At 40.7% G+C, this 19,332-nt stretch overlaps 1 protein-coding gene across 23 annotated transcripts in view; it reads left to right on the plus strand.

Annotated features, from left to right (window-relative positions):
- Window positions 1–19,332, plus strand: part of CAST (calpastatin) — a 564,844-nt gene that overhangs the window by 358,005 nt on the left and 187,507 nt on the right. The window lies entirely within an intron of this gene.

A 19,332-nucleotide genomic window follows, 5' to 3' on the forward strand; every position in this document is an offset into this window, starting at 1 on the left:
AAGGTGGATGATTTTTTTATGCAACTAAAGCATCGTGTGGTAGAGCATTTTCATTTACAGTTAGCATGGTCACTGAATTTGCACAGACATACAGTTTTACTGATAAAACTATATTGCACACAAATGATATGTGAAACTCGGGTTTCAGTGAGCATTTATTATTTGTGCCTCACCAAGTAACTTCTGAGCCTATTAAAATCATTGTTTCCATCACACAATTACAAAAAAAGTGTTTCTTAATTTATGCTTTCTTTAATGCTGAATGTGTACTGTTCATTTACAACTGTTTATATTTTGTTTTGTGTTACATAAAATGACATCCTACAGTCTTTCCTTTCAAATGTCATATTCCCCAGCAGGATTGTCACATTAGTAATTATACTTTTCGTTCTCTGGCTGCAAAGTGAGAGGAGTTTGTAAACCTAACTAAGTGTGACAAGATCAATACAAAATATAAAGGCATCTGTATTGCTAGGACTTTCCTGATTCAAAACAAGTGGGCTTGCAAACCAGCAGTGATTTACGACCCACAATTTGGGAAACACTGCTCTAGTCTTTTCTCCACCTCCAAGCTCCCTTGCACTGCATTCTAGAGCTTTGCTCCCCACTAGCAGTCCACTGGTTTGCATATAGCAAACCTAATCAAAGATACCACACATCTTCTCCTGTACAATAAGCAACAAAACGTTCACCCTTAAAAAAAACAATATGACAACCAAGCACATTAAAGATAATCTAACCCCAGGGGATATGAATACATAGAATAGGAGAAAATCACAAGTAAAGTTCAAAGAAACCATTGCAGATTAACAGAAAATGAAAAAGTTGCACTCAAAGAAACATACCTTTTTACAGAATTCAATAAAAACATGTTCAAGAGTTAGATATATATGCATAACCACATTGTATAAACATCAAAACATTTAGAGTTTTTTTATCATTCTGTTACGTCTGTTGGCCTTCTTCTACTTGGTCCCTGTCATTTTGTTCTTCGCTCTTATTTTCTTTCTCAGCATTCTTTTCCCGTCTCACATACTCACCAGAATCCTCACCCTGCTTGAACATAAGAATTCTGTTCAGATTCCATATCTATGAGTCCTGTCTTTATTGCATTTTTTAACAGTTTGATTGTAAACCAATTTGTTTACTTCTGAAAAACCTGCACTCCTGTTTACTGGTTGGGGGTCTCTTGATCTGAACCAAACAACCAACCTCCACCACCGTTCCCTTAACAGCCTTGTTAACCTCAAACCATGCCTTCCTTTCACTTCCTTTATATATTTCTCCCTTCCTCCAATTCGTCTGTTCTATTCACACTTGCACACTTCTCATTCACCCACAATTGTAAAACAAGGGATTTATCCTTCCTTCCTCTAAACTGTTCAAGAGGTGTTCTCTTAACCGCTTCAGTGCCCATGACGAGATGGTCTCGTCATGGAGCGCGGTTGCGCTGTGCCCATGACGAGACTATCTCGTCATGAACCCCACCCGCTAATGCAACGCCCGGCACAGGGCGGGAAAAGGGTGTGGCACTGAAGGGGTTAATGACAGAATGTGGAGTTTACCTATATACCTTAGCCCTTCTATCTCCTTCCTCTTTCCAACCTTTCCCATTTTTCTTAGCTAACTGAATAATCTCCCCTCCACCTCCAAACTCCCGGACATTCCATTCTAGAGCTTCCCTTCTCACTCGCATTCCACCGGTATTTATAGGGCTAACCCGATCCAAGAGACCACAACATATATTTGTCCATTGTCAACATGACCCAAAATATCCAATGCAGTGTCACTCTATCACTCCATGGAGTCATCCATCACTCGGATCACCATGGGTTGAACTCTAGATTTCAAGACCATATCCCCAAAAGAACACTGCATATGGTCTTTGGCAACTCTTTCCACACAGAGCCATGCCTTGACACCAATAACATAATTCTAGTCTCTCCTTAGTCTTTGAGATATCCTGGTGCCCCTTATGTGCTAAATTAAATAAACCCTTTTCTGAGGGATATGGGTGGAATCAATCTGGTACCTCTATATCACAGACCAATTTTCCAACTAATTAATCATTCACAATACAAACTTTTCTACATTCCTCACTGTAATCATCCTTGTTCTTCAACCTTTATTAGATTAGACCTCTTGCAGAACGTTATCTTCCTCTACCCCTTTTCTCCACACAGCCTCCAAAATGATGCTCTTTTCAGTCTTACACTTTTGTGTCAGCTACTTACTCAACACTACCTTCCTCAGAATTATCAGTCACCTTTGGTACCAAACGTGAAAAATAATCCGCTACATGATTATTGACACCAGGTATATACTCAACTGAAATTTTAATTCTTGAAGAGATTTAACCCAAACAGTTTCCATTGCTTTTTTTATTGAAAACCTGAGTGGTTTCAGATCTGTTTTAATGCAAAACTCACTTCTCCACAAAATGTTTTTTACGTTTTCTGACTACCCAGTAAATAGACAACATCTCTTCGTTGATGACCGAATAAAGGGTTTCTGGTCCTGTCAAACTGCGAGACACAAATACTATGGTTTTCTCGTCATTTCTCATTATTCACCTGTACCTGAATCACTCCCAACCCTTTAAGACTAGCACCAGTTTGAGGGTGGATTTAGCCTGTGGTTCAAAGCTCTGTAAATTAGGAGCTGAAACTATTAGCACTTTTGTGCTAGTGAATGTCTCCTCTCACTCTTCATCCAACTTTGTTTTAATAGATTTCTCACTTTTTGTTTTTTTTCCATAAACTCTCTCACAGATTTATTGTAGTAGTCTGCCGCACCCAGAAAACTCATTACCTCTTCTTCAGTTGACAGTGAACTAATTGTCATATGGTGTTTACTAACTCCCCTTTAGGCGTTTTACCTCTGCCAGTAATTTCATGACCCAAATATACAATTGAAGTTTCTCTGAAATTGCACATTTTATCCTTCATTGTACGCTTCACCTCTTATGAACTTCCCTTATTCTCTCATCATGCTTCTGCTCACCAAAACCCAATATGTCATTTTAACACCCAGCAACTCATTTCAGTACTTTTTTCATAGCCCTTTAAAAAAACAGATATCACTGAGATCAACCCAAATGGCATTCTAGAAAGCTTAAAAGTACCGAATGGAACAACGGACGCTGTAAGATGTTCAGATTCCTCCTGAAGCTTAATTTTATGATAGGCCAAAGTGAGATCAATTGTTAAATATTCTGGCCCACTCAACAACGTCACCAACTCAGAAATGTTGGGAATGAGAAACTGGTCCACCAATACATACTTATTTAATTCCCTCAGATCTTCACACAACCTCCGCTTACCACTGGCTTTCCTTGCCGTAGCCACTGGAGCCAACCACTCTGTGCCCTCCACTTCTATAATCCTTTCACTTTCTAGTCTTTGAAGTTCAGACTGCATTTCCTGCCATATCCCAAATAGGACGCCACACACTTTGTTTCAGACCGGCACCCATGACTAGACAAATACAGTGAATATAACCCTTTAAGCATCCCAATTTCTCATCACACACATTAGGGAATTTTTTGTGGATCTACTTCCTCCTTACTACAGCCTTGCTCTGCTGTTTTGTACACATTGGTTGAAATTCTTTAACATTCTGGGAGGCTCACTATACGGATCCAATATGAGACCAAACTCCTTTTGGTGAAAGTAACTCAAAATACTATGGGCATTTTGGATCTGATGGTGATTTTTCCAAATCCCTTGTAATGGCATTGGCCCATGATCCACTAGTTCTAAGACCTTGAAAGTGGGCCCTCACATGCTAGGCAAAGTTGTGTCTTTTCCCTATCTAGGAGTGCTTTTTGATGACAAAAATAAGTGGAAGCCCCTAATTGAGGGAAAGCATGCTGATCTTGTTAAACCGACTGGGGCCGTGGCCCGTTTTGCAAGTAGGTTGGGCTCCTGGTCTCCTTATGTCCTACTTAAGATCAATCAATCAGTCATTTATAAAGTGCACTACATACCCGCGAGGATCTCAAGGCGCTGGGGGCGGGGGGCGCTACTGGTTGAATAGCCAGGTCTTGAGTGTCCTCCTGGAGGTCAGCAGGTCTTGGGTCTGTCGTAGGCTCAATGGGAGGGAGTTCCATGTCTTGACGGTGAGGTGGGAGAAGGCTCTCCCGCCGGTGGTGGTTATTCGGATGCGCAGGATGGTGGCGAGTGAGAGGTCGGCGGAGCGTAGCTGGTGGTTGGGGATGTAGAAGGAAAGTCGTCTATTGAGTTAGGCTGGGCCGGTCTTCTTTTTTTTTTTTTTTTTTTTTTCTTGTTTTGTTTTTTGTCCTCATGTGCTGCTTTCCACCCGTTCTATCTGTGTTACGCCCAAGGGTGTAGATTATCTTATATTTAAGGAGGTCTGCTAAACAGAGAGCTGGAGAAAAGAGGATACAAGATCCTCACTCCACCTTCCTACCGCAAAATTCTCCAAAGATAAAAAGCAACTTAATCATAGGACTGGAAGTTTCCATCAATACAATACTTCATTATTATTAAACAGATCCTCCCCCAACCCATCACTCATAATGATCAAAAAATAACAGCCAAAATCTGTGCTTCTTTTTCAGGGGAACTACCATGTCCAATTTACCAATGTCTCTCATAGCTCTGATCCACGTCAGATCTGTAGGGGAGTCAGGAGAAACCCAAAGTTTACAGATTTCCCTACGGGCCAACAGTATAGCATAAAACACCAATTTTGCTCTATCGTCCAAGCCCTTACCTTGTAGATCCATTCTACCTGTAATAATATTCTCAGGGCTTACCTCAATCTTTTGCTTGAGGATGACTGACAGACACTTACTTACAGCGTCCCAAAAGATCTTGATCACCGGGCATGTTGCAAACATGTGAATATCATCTTCATTTGGACTATTACATTTGGGGCATCTTACATTGCCACCTTCTTTAAATTTTGCCAGCCGCTTTGGAGTCCAATATGCCCTGTGGAGAGTGAACAAGTGGTTTCTTCTTAAATTCGCAGGTTTAACCAACTTGTATAGTATCGACATAGTTACTTGCCATTGATCTTCTGTCGCGATCCTTGGCAAGCTCTCTCCCCAGAGTTTCTCCGGGAGTAGAAAAGGGCCATCTTCCAAGTCGATTATAGCCCAGTACCATGTTGCCACTTCTTTTTTAAAACAAGCTTCCAATGCCAGTTTTGCCTCAAAGTCATTATAGCGGCCAATAAGATGTTTTTTTCCAGTAGCCCAGCTTTGAATTTGAAGATATTTGAATTTGGAAAACTTAGGACCCCAACTTAAATCGCATTCAGACCAAGGCAACAAACAACCATCAACAAATAACTCCCCCCATTTCTGAGGACCCTCTAATTTTAAGGTCGTTGCCAGGGCATCGTTAGTCCAGCTTGGAGCACCCGGAGTTTCCCAAATTGGTGCATTCACACTAAAGTAGCGAATTTTTGTGGCCCTTCTAACGCGATACCAGACCGTAGCCAAGTCTCTTAGAACCTTCAATCTTACTTTCTTGAAGAATTTCGGGTCTGAAAATTTATACATAAAACCAAACGATTTGACCCCCTCAATTCTTAACAAAATTAACAGTAGTTCCCCAATCGCTGAATTTCCTGGAGTACTCAGAGCAAAAAGGCCCAGGAATAGATTTGAAAGTCCAGAGCTGCCAATCCTCCCTTAACATGTTTCCTCCTAATCTTTTTCCATGATAGCCTAGACCCCCTGGAAGACCAAATAAATGACCCAATCTCACTTTGCAACGGCTGGGCCGGTCTTGTGGAGTGCCTTGTGTGCGTGGATGAGGAGCTTGAAGGATATCCTCTTGTTGATGGGGAGCCAGTGCAGGTTTCTTAGGTGGGGGTTGATGTAGCCGTGGTGTGGTACGTCGAGGATCAGTTGTGCCGAGGCGTTTTGGATGCGTTGTAGTCGTTTGAGCTTGGTCGGGGCTCCCGCGTAGAGGGCGTTTCCGTAGTCGAGTCTGCTGCTGACTAGGGCCTGGGTGACTGTCTTTCTAGTATCTGTCGGGATCCATCTATAGATCTTGCGGAGCATGCGGAGGGTGTTGAAGCAGGAGGAGGAGACGGCGTTGACTTGCTTGGTCATTGAGAGCGTTGAGTCGAGGATGATTCCCAGGTTGCGTGCGTGGTTGGTGGGTTTCGGGGCTGCCCCCTGTGCCGTCAGCCACCAGGAGTCGTCCCAGGTTGAAGGGTTGGAGCCGAGGATGAGGACCTCCGTCTTGTCAGAGTTCAGCTTCAGACGGCTGATCTTCATCCAGTCGGCGACGGCCTTCATTCCTTCATGGAGGTTGGCTTTGGTGGTGATGGGGTCCTTGATGAGGGAGAGGATCAGTTGAGTGTCGTTGGCGTAGGAGACTATGTTGAGGTCGGGCGATGTATGCAAGTGGGGCCATGTAAATGTTGAACAGTGTTGGGCTGAGGGAGGATCCCTGGGGTATGCCACAGATGATCTCGGAGGCTTCAGATCGGAATGGGGGAGGCGGATGCTCTGGGTTCTGCCGTAGAGGAAGGAGGTGGTCCATTTCAGAGCCTTGTTTCGGATCCCTGCGGCGTGGAGGCGTGCGTGTAGTGTGCGGTGGCAGACGGTGTCGAAGGCAGCGGAGAGGTCTAGGAGGATGAGTGCTACGGTCTCACCGTTGTCCAGCAGGCTCCTGATGTCATAGGTGGCGGCGATGAGGGTGGTCTCGGTGCTGTGGTTGCTGCTAAACCCTGACTGGGAAGGGTCCAGGATTCTGTTCTCTTCGAGCTGCCAAGCTAAACATGTCTCAGACTCTGTATGGCAGCGAGATCCGGGGGAATGCAAAGAAAAAAAAAATGTTCTGCTGTCTGGATTATGTCTAAGGTGATTGGTTCAGGATCCACAATGTACTCCAGCTTTTATAGTCCATTTAGAGCTTGGCTGCTATTGTATAGCTGATTCAGTCACTCTCAGTCCTCTACTTTGCTGGATAAAAATCTGGACAAGGGTAGATCTACAGCTCAATAGACTGATCCTGGCGGATTGTTTGTCTCTTTATGCCACACATGTTATCCCTTGGTTAGCCTATGTGAAGGCAGCTTTTGCCTCCATAGGGAGAGTCGCCATATTCCATACAGTCCAGGATATGGAGCATTATCTAGACCAGGTTACCAACAAACGAGATAGGTTTTTATTAGACCGGTTTTGATTTGGCCAATTATATCATATCCTGGCTTTTTCCTGTAGTTGGGTCCATCAGGAAGTAAGCCGTCCTGCAGCTTCAACAATTGATCTCTGCAGGATACCCTGCATTTTGTAATGTTTTGTGATTAGCAGTTTTTAGTTCCTTTATTAAAAACGTCAAATTGTATACAGGTACCACCAGCTCTTGTGTACTTGTTGTTGCTTCCTAATGATCACATTTTATTTGCAATGGTCCGTTTTTTATGGGCCGCCTGGATGTCCAGGCATTCTAGACCTGACTGATTACCATTTCACTATATATGATGTCTTTTAATCTGATTTTTTTCGTTTATTGGACTTTTTTATTCTGTATTGTATATGTGTGTTTTATCGAGATGTTTTTATTTATTGTGCTCTTTTATGTTGCTGTGGTCAACCGAATAAAGATTTTATGATGAAGATGAACTCAAATTACTATCTCCCTTAGAAGACACACATCTTACCACTAACATATCTCTCCTTCATTCAATCATTGAAAGTAGCCCTCTAATTCGATGGGCTCATTCCCAGAAGCTCAAGGTCTAATGACAAGCTTCAAAAGTTTGACCACCTTCTTGTAGTGTTTTTCAAAAAGATTCCTAGAAATCAGTTATTTTTGCTCCTGAGTTCAAGAACATTTGAGTTATCCTTCCTTCTACCACTATTTTATTAAATCGACTACTCTTTTAGCTGTTGTCAATTTGTAATACTATCTGACCACACTTTTTTTAAGTTTCAACAGATAAGTTTATTGAAAATATAACAAGATAGAACATTAAGGTATCAAGTAACATGACATCGCAATCTATTACAAAAGGTAATATCAATAGCATAAAGGCAGGTAATCATACAAAATAAAAAAGAAAAAGTTATGGCTGGAATAAAGAGTGAAAACAGGCTCGAACCTTGTTAAGTATAGCACTGGAACCAAATTAAATTGAGTCAAATAAATAATATAAAGATCACAAAAAAGAAACCGAAAACTCAAGGGGGCTGAGCAACTTCTTGAACTCATGGTAATGGAGCATAAGATCTTTTAGCACTGATATCGAAAAATTGTGTAATCAGAGATCATAAAAGTAATATTTTTGTTTGAGAGTTATGGGGAATACAAAAGTCGTGCCAAGTCTGTGGTTATGACATGCAGAATACCACCAGGCTAAGTACGAGAGTTTAGAAGTATGTTTCCAGTTTTTTGTTATCTGCTGAAAGGCTGTAGCCAATAATAGGTAAATGAATTTCGTTTGTGAGTTTGTTGTTTTCCAGCTAGTCGAGAGGCTACCCAGAAAAATATTTGCAAATGAAAGGGGAATGTTCACACCAAGAATTGTGTTAATTTGTAACCAGACTGATTTCCAAAATTTCATAACCTGTGGGCATGAAAAAAGTAAGTGAAGAAGATAAGCTTGTGGAGATGAGCAAGACCAACAGTTATCAGGAATATCAGAATGTATTCTATGTAAGGAAGCTGAAGTTAAAAGTAGTCTATTATAGATAAAGAGAAGGGTTTGTGTAGTGCTAGATGCCCTGGAGGACTTCCTAAATTTCGTCCAAATCTTATTCCAAACAGAAATGGGCCAATGTGTATCCAGGTCAGTTTCCCAAGAAAGCTCAGTTTTTGTTTTGGCTCTTGTTACAAATGGGATTAATAAACAAGTATAAAGAGTGTAGGCCTTAGGCGATCTACAAAGGACGCTCGACCATGTGTAGTCTGGTGAGGTAGAGGGGCCAGGCAAGGATTTAAAATGAGTGAGAATCTAGTATAGCTGAACGTAAAACGAGAAATGTATGTAAAAATGAGGGAGGCAAATGAAAAAGGGAGCATGCCTTAGAAAAGGTGAGGAAAGTGCCATTCTCAAAAAAGTTGATGTACCCAAAGAATGCCTCTATCTCTTCAAGTCTTCCAATAAACAGGTTTATTCTTAAAACATATGAAGTTATTATGCCATATGGTTGAACTGAGAAATGTGATTAGCTCATGTGGTTCAAAATGAAGATTATTCAAACTTTTACAAGAATATTCAATAATTGGTGTACATAATTTTTGTGGTTTCCGTGTGAAAGATGAATATTCTCGGAAAGAAAATGGGGACAGGAAGGAGCTCTCTAGGTCAACCCAAAGAGGCGAATCAGGAGAGGGGTCAGACAACCACTTGGAAATATGTCGTAGTAAAAAGGCTTTATGATATTTAGGAAAATCGGGTAAGCGAACACCACCTTCAAATTTTGGACGCGATAACTTTGATATGGACATTCTACATTTTTTTATTCTGCCATAGAAATGAGGTGAGAAAGGAGTTGATTTTTTGGAACCATTTTGTAGGAATGGGTAAGGGAATATTGGAGATAAGATACAGGATAATAGGCGTTAACATAATTTTAATAGTGTCTAGACGTCCCCACCATGATTGATATAGAGGATGGCATTTAGATGCAAGGGAACTAAGCTTTTCAATACATTTATTGAAATTGAGAGGAATTGATGTTTGAATGGAGGGAGTGAACCATATACCAAGGTATTTTATGTGAAGAGGGTTCCAAGTAAAATTAGAAATAGAAAAATCTTCCTTAAAAGTATATTTAGTTAAGGGTAAGATTTCAAACTTATCATTGTTTAATCTGTATCCCGAGACCAAGGAGTATGATTGAACTTCATTTAAAAAGGCCAGCAGGGAGACTTGAGGATGTGAGAGAAACAGAAGAACATTATCAGCATAAGCTGCTAATTTAATTTGTAAAGAGGTTGAGGTGAAACCCGTAATTGACTGATTCTGACAAAAAAGGTTCCAGGGCTAGATTGAAAAGAAAAGGTGAGAGGACAGCCTTGCCGCACACCTCTGTGAAGAGGAAAGGAGGGGGAAGCGAGACCGTTGGCAAAGATAGCAGCTTTAGGATTTGAGGAGAGCAGGGAAATCAAGGAGATAATTTTTGGGCCAAAACCAAACCATTTTAGTGTCTGAAAAATAAAAGGCCAATATACTCTATCAAAAGCCTTTTCAGCATCAAGGGCAATTGTAACAAGGGGTTCTGAAAGATTTGATGACTTGGAGATAATGTCAAAAAACAAACGAGTATTGTGATTGATAGATCGCCCTTTGACAAAGCCCATCTGCTCCTTACCTAAGAGGTGAGGGAGAAAAGATTCCAATCGAAGGGCTAACGATTTAGAGAAGATTTTGTAGTCTGTTAACTAGGGAGATGGGTCAGTACTTTTTGCAATAATGTAAATCCTTACCCCACTTGGGGATAAGACAAATCAGGGCTTCCAGAAAAGTGCCAGACGAAAGAAAAGAGGAAATTAAAACATGTAATTTAGGTAGAATTATTTGGGCAAAATGCATAAATAATTCAACAGTAAAGCCATCTGGGCCCGGGGCCTTATCTTTTTTGAGGGTTTTAAGTGCATTAAGTAAATCAGCCTGAGTCAGGTGAGGCTCTAGAAAATCCAAAGTAATGACGGATCTGGGCTCTTTTGAATTGAGAGGTAAAGGGAGATGTCATCATCCGTGGGAGTAAGCTCTGGTATATAAAGTTGTTCATAAAACCGAACAAATTCTTGTATGATATCAGCGTCTTTATATTTAGAAATGTTGGTGTCTATTGTGATGGATTATATATGGAGTTTATTCGGTTTGGTCTTAAGATAATTAGCTAACAATTTGCCAGATTTATTTTGTCCTCCATAGAATTTAGCACTGGTCTTCAAAAGAAATAAAGAGGCATTGTCAGTTGTATCCTTGTTATATTGAATCTTAGTATTAATCAAATCAGTTAGACATTGTTTCGACTTGGAAGTGTAATAGGTATGTTCTAATTTTTTAATCTTAGAGAGGAGTTCCGAGTTTGAAGCCCGGGCCATCTTTTGTTTGTTAGAGGTATATCGAATAATAGTCACGCGCAGAGGCCTTAAAGGCAGCCCAAATTGTATGAAAAGGTATAGTGTCCTTGGTATTAAAAAGAATTTGTTAAAAAAAGAAATAAAAAGTGTTAAAATGAGTCTAAAAGAAAGGAGTTATTGAAGCGCCATCTTCGGGGATGATCAGAATGAGGCATGATATCGAGCTGAATGGAAATAGGAGCGTGATCGGAGATAAGTATGGGGCAAATATCAGTGGATAATAAGGATTGGGAAACATTGTGTGATGTGAAAATTTAGTCCATTCTTGATTGGGTCTGGTGAGGTGGAGAGTAAAAAGTAAACTCTTGTAGAGATGGATTACATACTCTTCAGGTGTCAGTTAAATGTAGGCGCTTTATAGTTTGAGTAAAGGTTCAGTGTGCTTTTGAAGGAATGAAATAAACTTTAGATTTCCGATCCAGAAAAGGATCCAATACTTGGTTACTGTCCCCAGCGAGGATAACGTTGTTAGCATTATTATACGAGATCAGTTTGTGTATATGGGTCCAAAAAGGGGCATCACCAGAAGTAGGAGCATAAACATTGAAAAGAGAAAGCGAAACTTCATCAATCTCCAACTTGGTAAACAACCATCTACCCTCATTGTCCCCCTCTTGTGAAATGAGGGAGACCTTCAATGATTTGTGGACTAAAGTAATGACGCCATTTCTTTTCCCATCGCCAGGTGAGAAAAAGATTTTGCCAACCCAATTTTTCTTAAGCTTTAAGGATTTAGATTCTGTAAGATGGGTTTCTTGCAACAAAACTATTTTAGCATCCAATTTAGATTAGTAAGGTAATACCCGTTGTCTCTTAACATGCGAGTTTAAACCTTTAACATTCCATGTAATTACTTTTAAAGCCATACATCAAAAAGGCAAAATGAAGGATGCAATGACCCAGCCATAATGCAAATATCATAAAAATATAAATAAGATGCAAATAAATAAAGGTTAACCTTGAAACTTAAAAAAGTGAAGAGGGAAGAAAGAAGGAGGAAAAGGAAACATTGTGAGGGAAAAATTACAGGACAGAATAGATTATATAGTCCAGGACCGGGTGAGAGAACAAAAGGGATCCCTGAAAAAGAAGTGAAAGTAGAGGTAGAAAAGGTACAGGTAGGAAGAAAAAAGAAGAAAAGTAGGAAGAAAAGATACCTACATATATCGACCAGGGATGAGGGGGGGGGTGTGAGACCACATGGAACAAATGGCATGACCAAAGTCGGCGGAACAGAGGGCGGGGAAGGGACCCCGCCAGTAATAAACAAAACTGTGGGCATCAAACATCAACAGATCTAGAGAAGGGGAAAAAGAAGAACCAATGAAAGGATTATCACAACAAGTTATGCAATTAATCACAACAAATTAATCATTTACACAATATAACAAAAGAACTTATCCGTTGTAGAGAGTAAACTCAGTTAACAAACAAAGAGAAGATACATATTCAAGGTCAAGGAAAAGACTCTAAACACTAATAAGATCAAATATTGTGTGAGGTTGAGGCTTCTGAAAATTCCATAGTCTCCAACTTGCATGAATTGATGAAGCTCTGTAGACGCAGTGGATCCTCGTAGGTAGTCGTTCTATTTCTGTATGTGACCTTCAATAAACAAGGATGAAAGAGACCATACCGGGCTCCTAGAGAACGTAGTTCAGGTCTCATGTTGAGAAACGCCTTACGTCTAGTAGCTGTGGCTTTAGCGTAGTCGTGTGCGAAAAATAGTCGATCCAGACCAGACTATGCGCTGAGATGCTTTAACAGCCTACAAAGTCTTTAATAAGTCAGTGTACTCAAGAAAATATAATATTACTCCTCTCGGTCTCTGTGAGGAAGATGTATTGGATGACGGATGTCCAAGTCTATAAGCACGTTTAATGTTTAGTACAGTTTTCTCCGGCATAAGAAGACGTTTGGGGAGAAAGGATCTGAAAAAGATGAGGGGATCTTGACCCTCAACCCCTTCCGGAAGGCCATAAATTCGTAGATTATTTCTCCTATTACGGTTTTCAAGGTCTTCGACCTGTTTTTGGAGCGTGGATACTTGCGACTGAAGTGCTGTGACTTTGGTATCAGTAGCCCCTAGAGAAGACATGCTGCGCTCAACCGCCAAGAGTCTTTCATCCATTTGAGACTAATTGTCAGTGAGGAATTGCAACTTCATGTTAGTTTCCTCCACAAAGGGTCGAAGGGCTCGTATTTCTTCCAGCAATATCTCCATTGATACCGGGGAGAAACATTTGGGTGGAAACAGAGGATCTTTTTTTAAATGTTTTATATTAGATTTTCCTGTCGCTGAGGAAATATTTGTTGTTAGGGCTCTTAGCTGAAGATGATACAGAATCTTCCATCTTGGAGAATTCAGTAAAAATCCTTGAATTTTTAATGAAGGAGTGAGTGGATTTCAAGGAGAGAGAGTCCGATTTCCTCAATCTGCCCATGCAACACCGAGAGCTAAAGTATATAAAATAGCTTTAATTGCAATAAGGGCAACTGTACATGAAGAAAATCCTGCTAACTTTCAAATTCGACCACTTCAATTAGTGGATCAGAAGCAAATCTTATTAGATTAGTAGAGATTGCGCAGAGATTGAAATGCCTTCCATCGACTATGCCTTCCACCACAAGTAAACATCATGAGGGGAAGAATGCTAGCAGGAGAGCAAAAATAACCCCCATATTGGAAAAAATAGGCGTTATTGCAGTAGTGACACAAACGTCAAGAAGGCCAGCCGTTAAAATACTTCCTGTTAAAGGTGCGTCTCTGCAAATGAGCAATCAAACACAAAATGGCGGCCAATACTTTCTCACTCGGCTGTAGGAAATAACCGTGTCAAGACCGAGAGGGCAGAGTTCCAAATTGGAAAGAAGGGTCACTGAAGAACTCAATCTAATGGATCCATTGCATAACTTTGAGAAGAGCAACTCACCGCAGCATAGGGTATAAACGCAACTTTACCGGACTGTCTGGAGTCTTCTTCGTCAAAAATAGGTCTTTAGCTTTGAATTCAGAAATGCTGAGGATTACATCTTGCTGCAGTTATCTTCCGACACTCACAGTGGTATTTTGGCCGCGTTGAGGTGGCGAAATAGCGCAAAACCACTGTGCTGCTCCGAGCAGCCTCACTCGGGCACCGCCATGCTCCTTGGGCGTCAAGCCACGCCATCTGACCACACTCTAAATCAGAATCAGTTAGTTTCATTCCCCACTACATACACTTCACATACTTCACATGACACAGGCTTATTCTTGCAGCAATTCTGAAAACTGCCTCTCTTCCCACAAGACTTACATACACTTTTCCATGCAGGGCAGTGTCTTTTGTTTGCCATTTGCCCTTTGTTCCCACAACGAAAACACTTCCTTAAAATTCAAATTTCTTTTCTGTTTTAGATTTTTTCTCTGGTTTAGAGTTACTCTTTTTTTTCTATACGACTCGTTTTCACCATATGCACCTTTTCTGCCCTCTTGTTATCGTTTTTTTATTACATCTACACACTTGATAAAATGCTATATCTTTTTTGCTTCCTCTAAAACATAATCAAGAATATTCCTTTCGAGCATTAATTGTTCTTATTCTCAACTCCACAGTGTTACCAAATTTACAAGAGTTCTATCTTTCTAAAATTGTGCTCACCTTGGGAAGATAGTGGATATCAAGCTTTTTAATACAAACTTCAGATTCATTTAAGCTTGAGGCTTCCTTCCCTGACATCCTCCTATGACAAATAAGAAAGATCAAGCACCTGCTGACCCCAAACAGTATAATAGTAATGTTGTTTTTATTTCTGCACTCAAATATTACCCACACACCCTTCCATACATTCCGTGTTTGCAATTGTAACACAGGTTTATCTGGAAAAGACAGAAAAAAATAGTGGAGCAGTAATGCTCCGCATAATGGCTGGTAACGCCAGGGCTTTAAATGGGCTTGGCCTCACTGGTGCTAAGCACCGGCAGTTTTTTTAAGGGGGCCTTGAAACGGGTCTCCATTGGGCTCTGTTTTGTGCCCTGGCACAGGCGGTCTGTTTTTTGTCCAGACTGCAGTGACAGCAGGCACACCAATGTACAAGTGGTGAGCGTTGTAGAGGAAGGGAAATCCTTTAGAGTCTTTTTCTCTCTGGATTTCCCTTCTCTTTTTGAAACTCAGGAGCAGCAACATTGTCCTGGTGTCACCAGTACTTTAAGTGGAAGCGTTTTCAATATTATATACAAGCCATAGTTGCTGCTTATTTATCTTATGCAACTAGCAACCATTGACAAAGCCAATAGTCCTGACTTGTAGGTATGATGTGACTTGTTGCATCGTATATCTGGACGCAATGACAGGAACAGCAAAATACAAGTCGGGCGGCACACTGTGATAAACACAGAGTTTTAGCTTGCGTGTTTTTAAGCCACGCCCTTAATTACATTTGCCACGCCCCTTTGAGACAATCCCCCCCCCCCCCCCCCCCCCACATACACACTGGGTAACGCTCACTTCAACTGTAGTATGAACTGGATAAACCAAAAAATCCTTTTATTACAGTATTCGATACAATGCTCGAGTATCCACAACAATTAAGCCGAGACTTGCATCGGTATTCGACAAAATGCCCGAGTGTCCAGTCCTCCTGTAAATTAATACAAATCCACACACATCCTAACCACTCACCATAAAGTTTGTCTCCATAGTGTCAATACAAAGTTGTCCACTTTTCTAAATTCACAAGATTAATGTTGTACGAGAGGGTCACTTCAAATTGTAGTGGAATTGTCCTTTTCAGACGATACACTTCAACAACGCATATTGGTGTAAAGTAGAACTTGCTGCCACGAACTACAACAGCATTAAAAATAATCCTTTGCGTGTAAGTGTGTATTATTCTTCACCACTAGATGGTGCGCACTACCTAGTTACTTGTGTTTTCTCCAAGTAAGTCCGTTCTTTTACATCCAACACTTGTCTGCCTGAGTGAGGTACAAAACAAAATCAATGAAGCAACAACAACGAAGCTTCTATCACCAATGCAGCCACCGCGCAGTGCACGTTCATTACTAAATCACTCATTTACGATTATTTCTTCAGTAGACTTGACTGGGGGCAATCTCCTCACAGACAGAACACACGAATGAAGCGTGGTACCACCTATTCTATATCAGCGTACAATTCTACTCACCATTTCCCTACAGCTCTGCGCTGTTTCTGTTTGTACGTCAGCGCGTGCTGTACCTGTGTACGGACTTCTCCTTTTGAGCGCCAGGAAATCATGGCAGTCATTCCCCATTAACTGCCGTCACTTTGTGCTATTGCAAGGCTACATAGTATAGCCATCACGTGCTTCCGGTTCTCTGACGTTCTCTCCTCTGGTCTCCTATTCTTCTGCTCTTCTCACCAATTCCGAACCTGGAGCTATTCTTCCTGAAATCTATGTTGCCTAGAATTAGTGAACACTGTTCTAATTCTCCAGCGGGGTGATCTAAATCCCACCTGTTGCTCTCGGGTAAATGGCTAAAACCTCAGTAGTGGTTAATCTTATGCCCGCTGTATTACCAGATGGTATTACTGGCCACACAGTTAGTTTTTTTCTCTGGTGCACTATTACCGCCCCATTCGGAGTTCCAAACCTCAGAAAGGATGGGGAATAACATGCCATTATTTCGTATTTTACTTCATTCTTACCTGCAAAATGAAGGCATATGTGGTTTTCTACCGCGCATGTAATTTGCAATACTACGCAATAATTCACACAATAATTAAACACAATTTATGGTGCTGGTTCATGCGCAAACACCCCATGTGTGCCTGAATGGGGATTACCCAGCCTTTACACTGATGACCTGGTGGTGGTTGTCATCTATACAATGCAACTCTGGTCTTATCATGCTATTACTAAAAGAAAGGTTGCTCACTTCAATGACCTCAGCTGGGTGAAAGGGTATATCAAACAAAAGGAGCTGAAACATGTAACCGATGCCTTGTACGCCTGCTTTTTCAGCAGTATATTCACCACCTGAACTATTGTATTACTCTTAAAATCGCACTGGAACAGGGACTGCAGGCTGTGAACTTAGATATCTGATCAACCGAGGTATTATTTTTTGGGACTGTGTTGCTAACTTCAAAAATGTTTTACAAAACTACGCGAACCAATAAAGGCAGAAACAAACAAAATAAATCACTTTAGAATGGATTTGGTGCTCATCTTACAGCTGCCCCATGCAACATATTGCTAAATAAATCTGGCACTTGTAATTCTCAAACCCTGCTATAATGTGGGTGTGATCCAAGGGGTACCTGCTTCCTCCTTGGAGACCGACACCGCATTCCATGAAGTGCAGGCATGTCTGCATGTCAGAAGACAGAATGCCGTGCCGACATTAACCAACAGGAGGCAGAATATGTTCCCGACATCTTTCACATCTGTTTGACCAGGGACTGTGAACAGTTTAGCAGTTCCTCTCTTGTCTGCCTCCTCCAGCCTCCTCCACCCAGAGGAACCAAAGGGCAAACTGCATTTTTATGTAATAAGATCTCTGTTTTTCTGTTGACGTCTGTGCACAAAACATGTTGATCACTGCACCGCATTTTTACAAATCGTGTTATACTGTGTTGCGTATATATTGAATGTGAATATCAAATTCAAAATCCGGATTTCCTTTAGGTTCAATTAATTGCAATAATAGAAATGTAGAAAAATCACTACCATTTGTTTTCTGCGTAAAGTCATTTCATTTAAAATATCAGAAAGCCTTCCTTATCCATTTGCTCTTCTCAAGTGCTATAATGAAAGGGAGAGCAGAAACAGTAAATCCATTGTCATCTACATGCTGGAGCCATTGTTTCACTTACAAAACTCACAGGAGGAAGCGACTTTATTGCACTTTCTTCGTTTCTTAGTCCACCTTCTTTTAGATTTATAAAGTTAGCAGATGGTTGACGTTTGATTATAGATTTCTGATCAACAAATGCTTCAACCTATTCTTAAAGAACATTCTTCTTAAGAAACCAACAGTTCCTACATTTGGTAATTGGGGATGAAGAGAAATCTTATCTGGAGTCTCTTCACAAATATGTAATTTTTAAGCCTTTGGAGGTGTCGCTAGAGCAGTGGAAAGTGATCTGCGTCTAAAACCGGTGACCTCCCCTTTTAGTTGTTGAATCAACGTGAATGTAATATTTTAAAAAGCAGACTTATGTTTTCATTTTAACATTTCTGCTTCACGATTGAAATTCAGTTGGTGCGTCAAAGATCGCCTATATGTTTGTAAGCATCAAATCAGTTTGGAACATGAAGCTAAAGGTTTGTCTTGGAATATCTTTGAAGTTGTAGGAAAGGATGTGGCCTAACGGCTAGAGCTGTCTACCTCGAAGCTGGGGAACCGGCCTCGAGTCTCGGCAGGGACACTCAATATTCTGTGATTCTGGGCAAATCACATACCCTCCCCAGACCTTAAAAAAAACAAAAAACATTTGCAATGCAACAGGTCTTGCATTACTGAAAGTTTGAGCTATAGGCGTTGCATTATTATTTGCGGCACTAATGGCTCAAACTTTCAGGAATGCGAGACCTATTGCATTACAAATGCTTGTTTGAAGAGCAGCTAAAAAGAAATGACTGAAACCAAGCCAGTGCAAAGTTGGTAAAACAACCTTCTCCAAACATCTAAAAGGATGGGATTGTCATCCGTGTCAAATAATGCGGATATATTTAAAATAATTAGGGCAGCAACATTATCAATGTTGTGTACCTGCCACTCCCACTGACTATAATATTCTTAGGTGAAAAATCATCAAGAGAAGACAAAAGGAACACCTCTTTGCTGTGATTTGAAATCGTATCTGACACTAGGAATTTCAGGCCTGGGGGTTTATATCCCTTTTTACGTTTCGCACATGCTGGCAGAAGAAACATAAATAAATAGACATCTCCTAAGATACTGCATTTTTCAGTAGCGTGTATAAAGCAAAGGAAATGAGCCATGAGTAAGTACATCAATAGCATATGTTACCTGTGAAGGCAACATTGATTGAACCATTTGATACCAAAAGATTGATAACCAAGGTGGAGTAATATATTTGTTCTATAATTGCATGTACCCCAGATCCACTGGTTTAAATTGGTAAAACCCATGCAATATTGCGAAAAACATGCAGACGCACAATCCGTTGTCGACATTATAAGAGCTAAATCATCAAAAGACAGAACACCATTCACATACACAACCAAACTGCAAGACACTATAACAACCTTCTTTGGA

This window comes from Triturus cristatus, chromosome 2_1 (genome assembly GCF_964204655.1).
Source record: "Triturus cristatus chromosome 2_1, aTriCri1.1, whole genome shotgun sequence".
Lineage (NCBI taxonomy): Eukaryota > Metazoa > Chordata > Amphibia > Caudata > Salamandridae > Triturus > Triturus cristatus.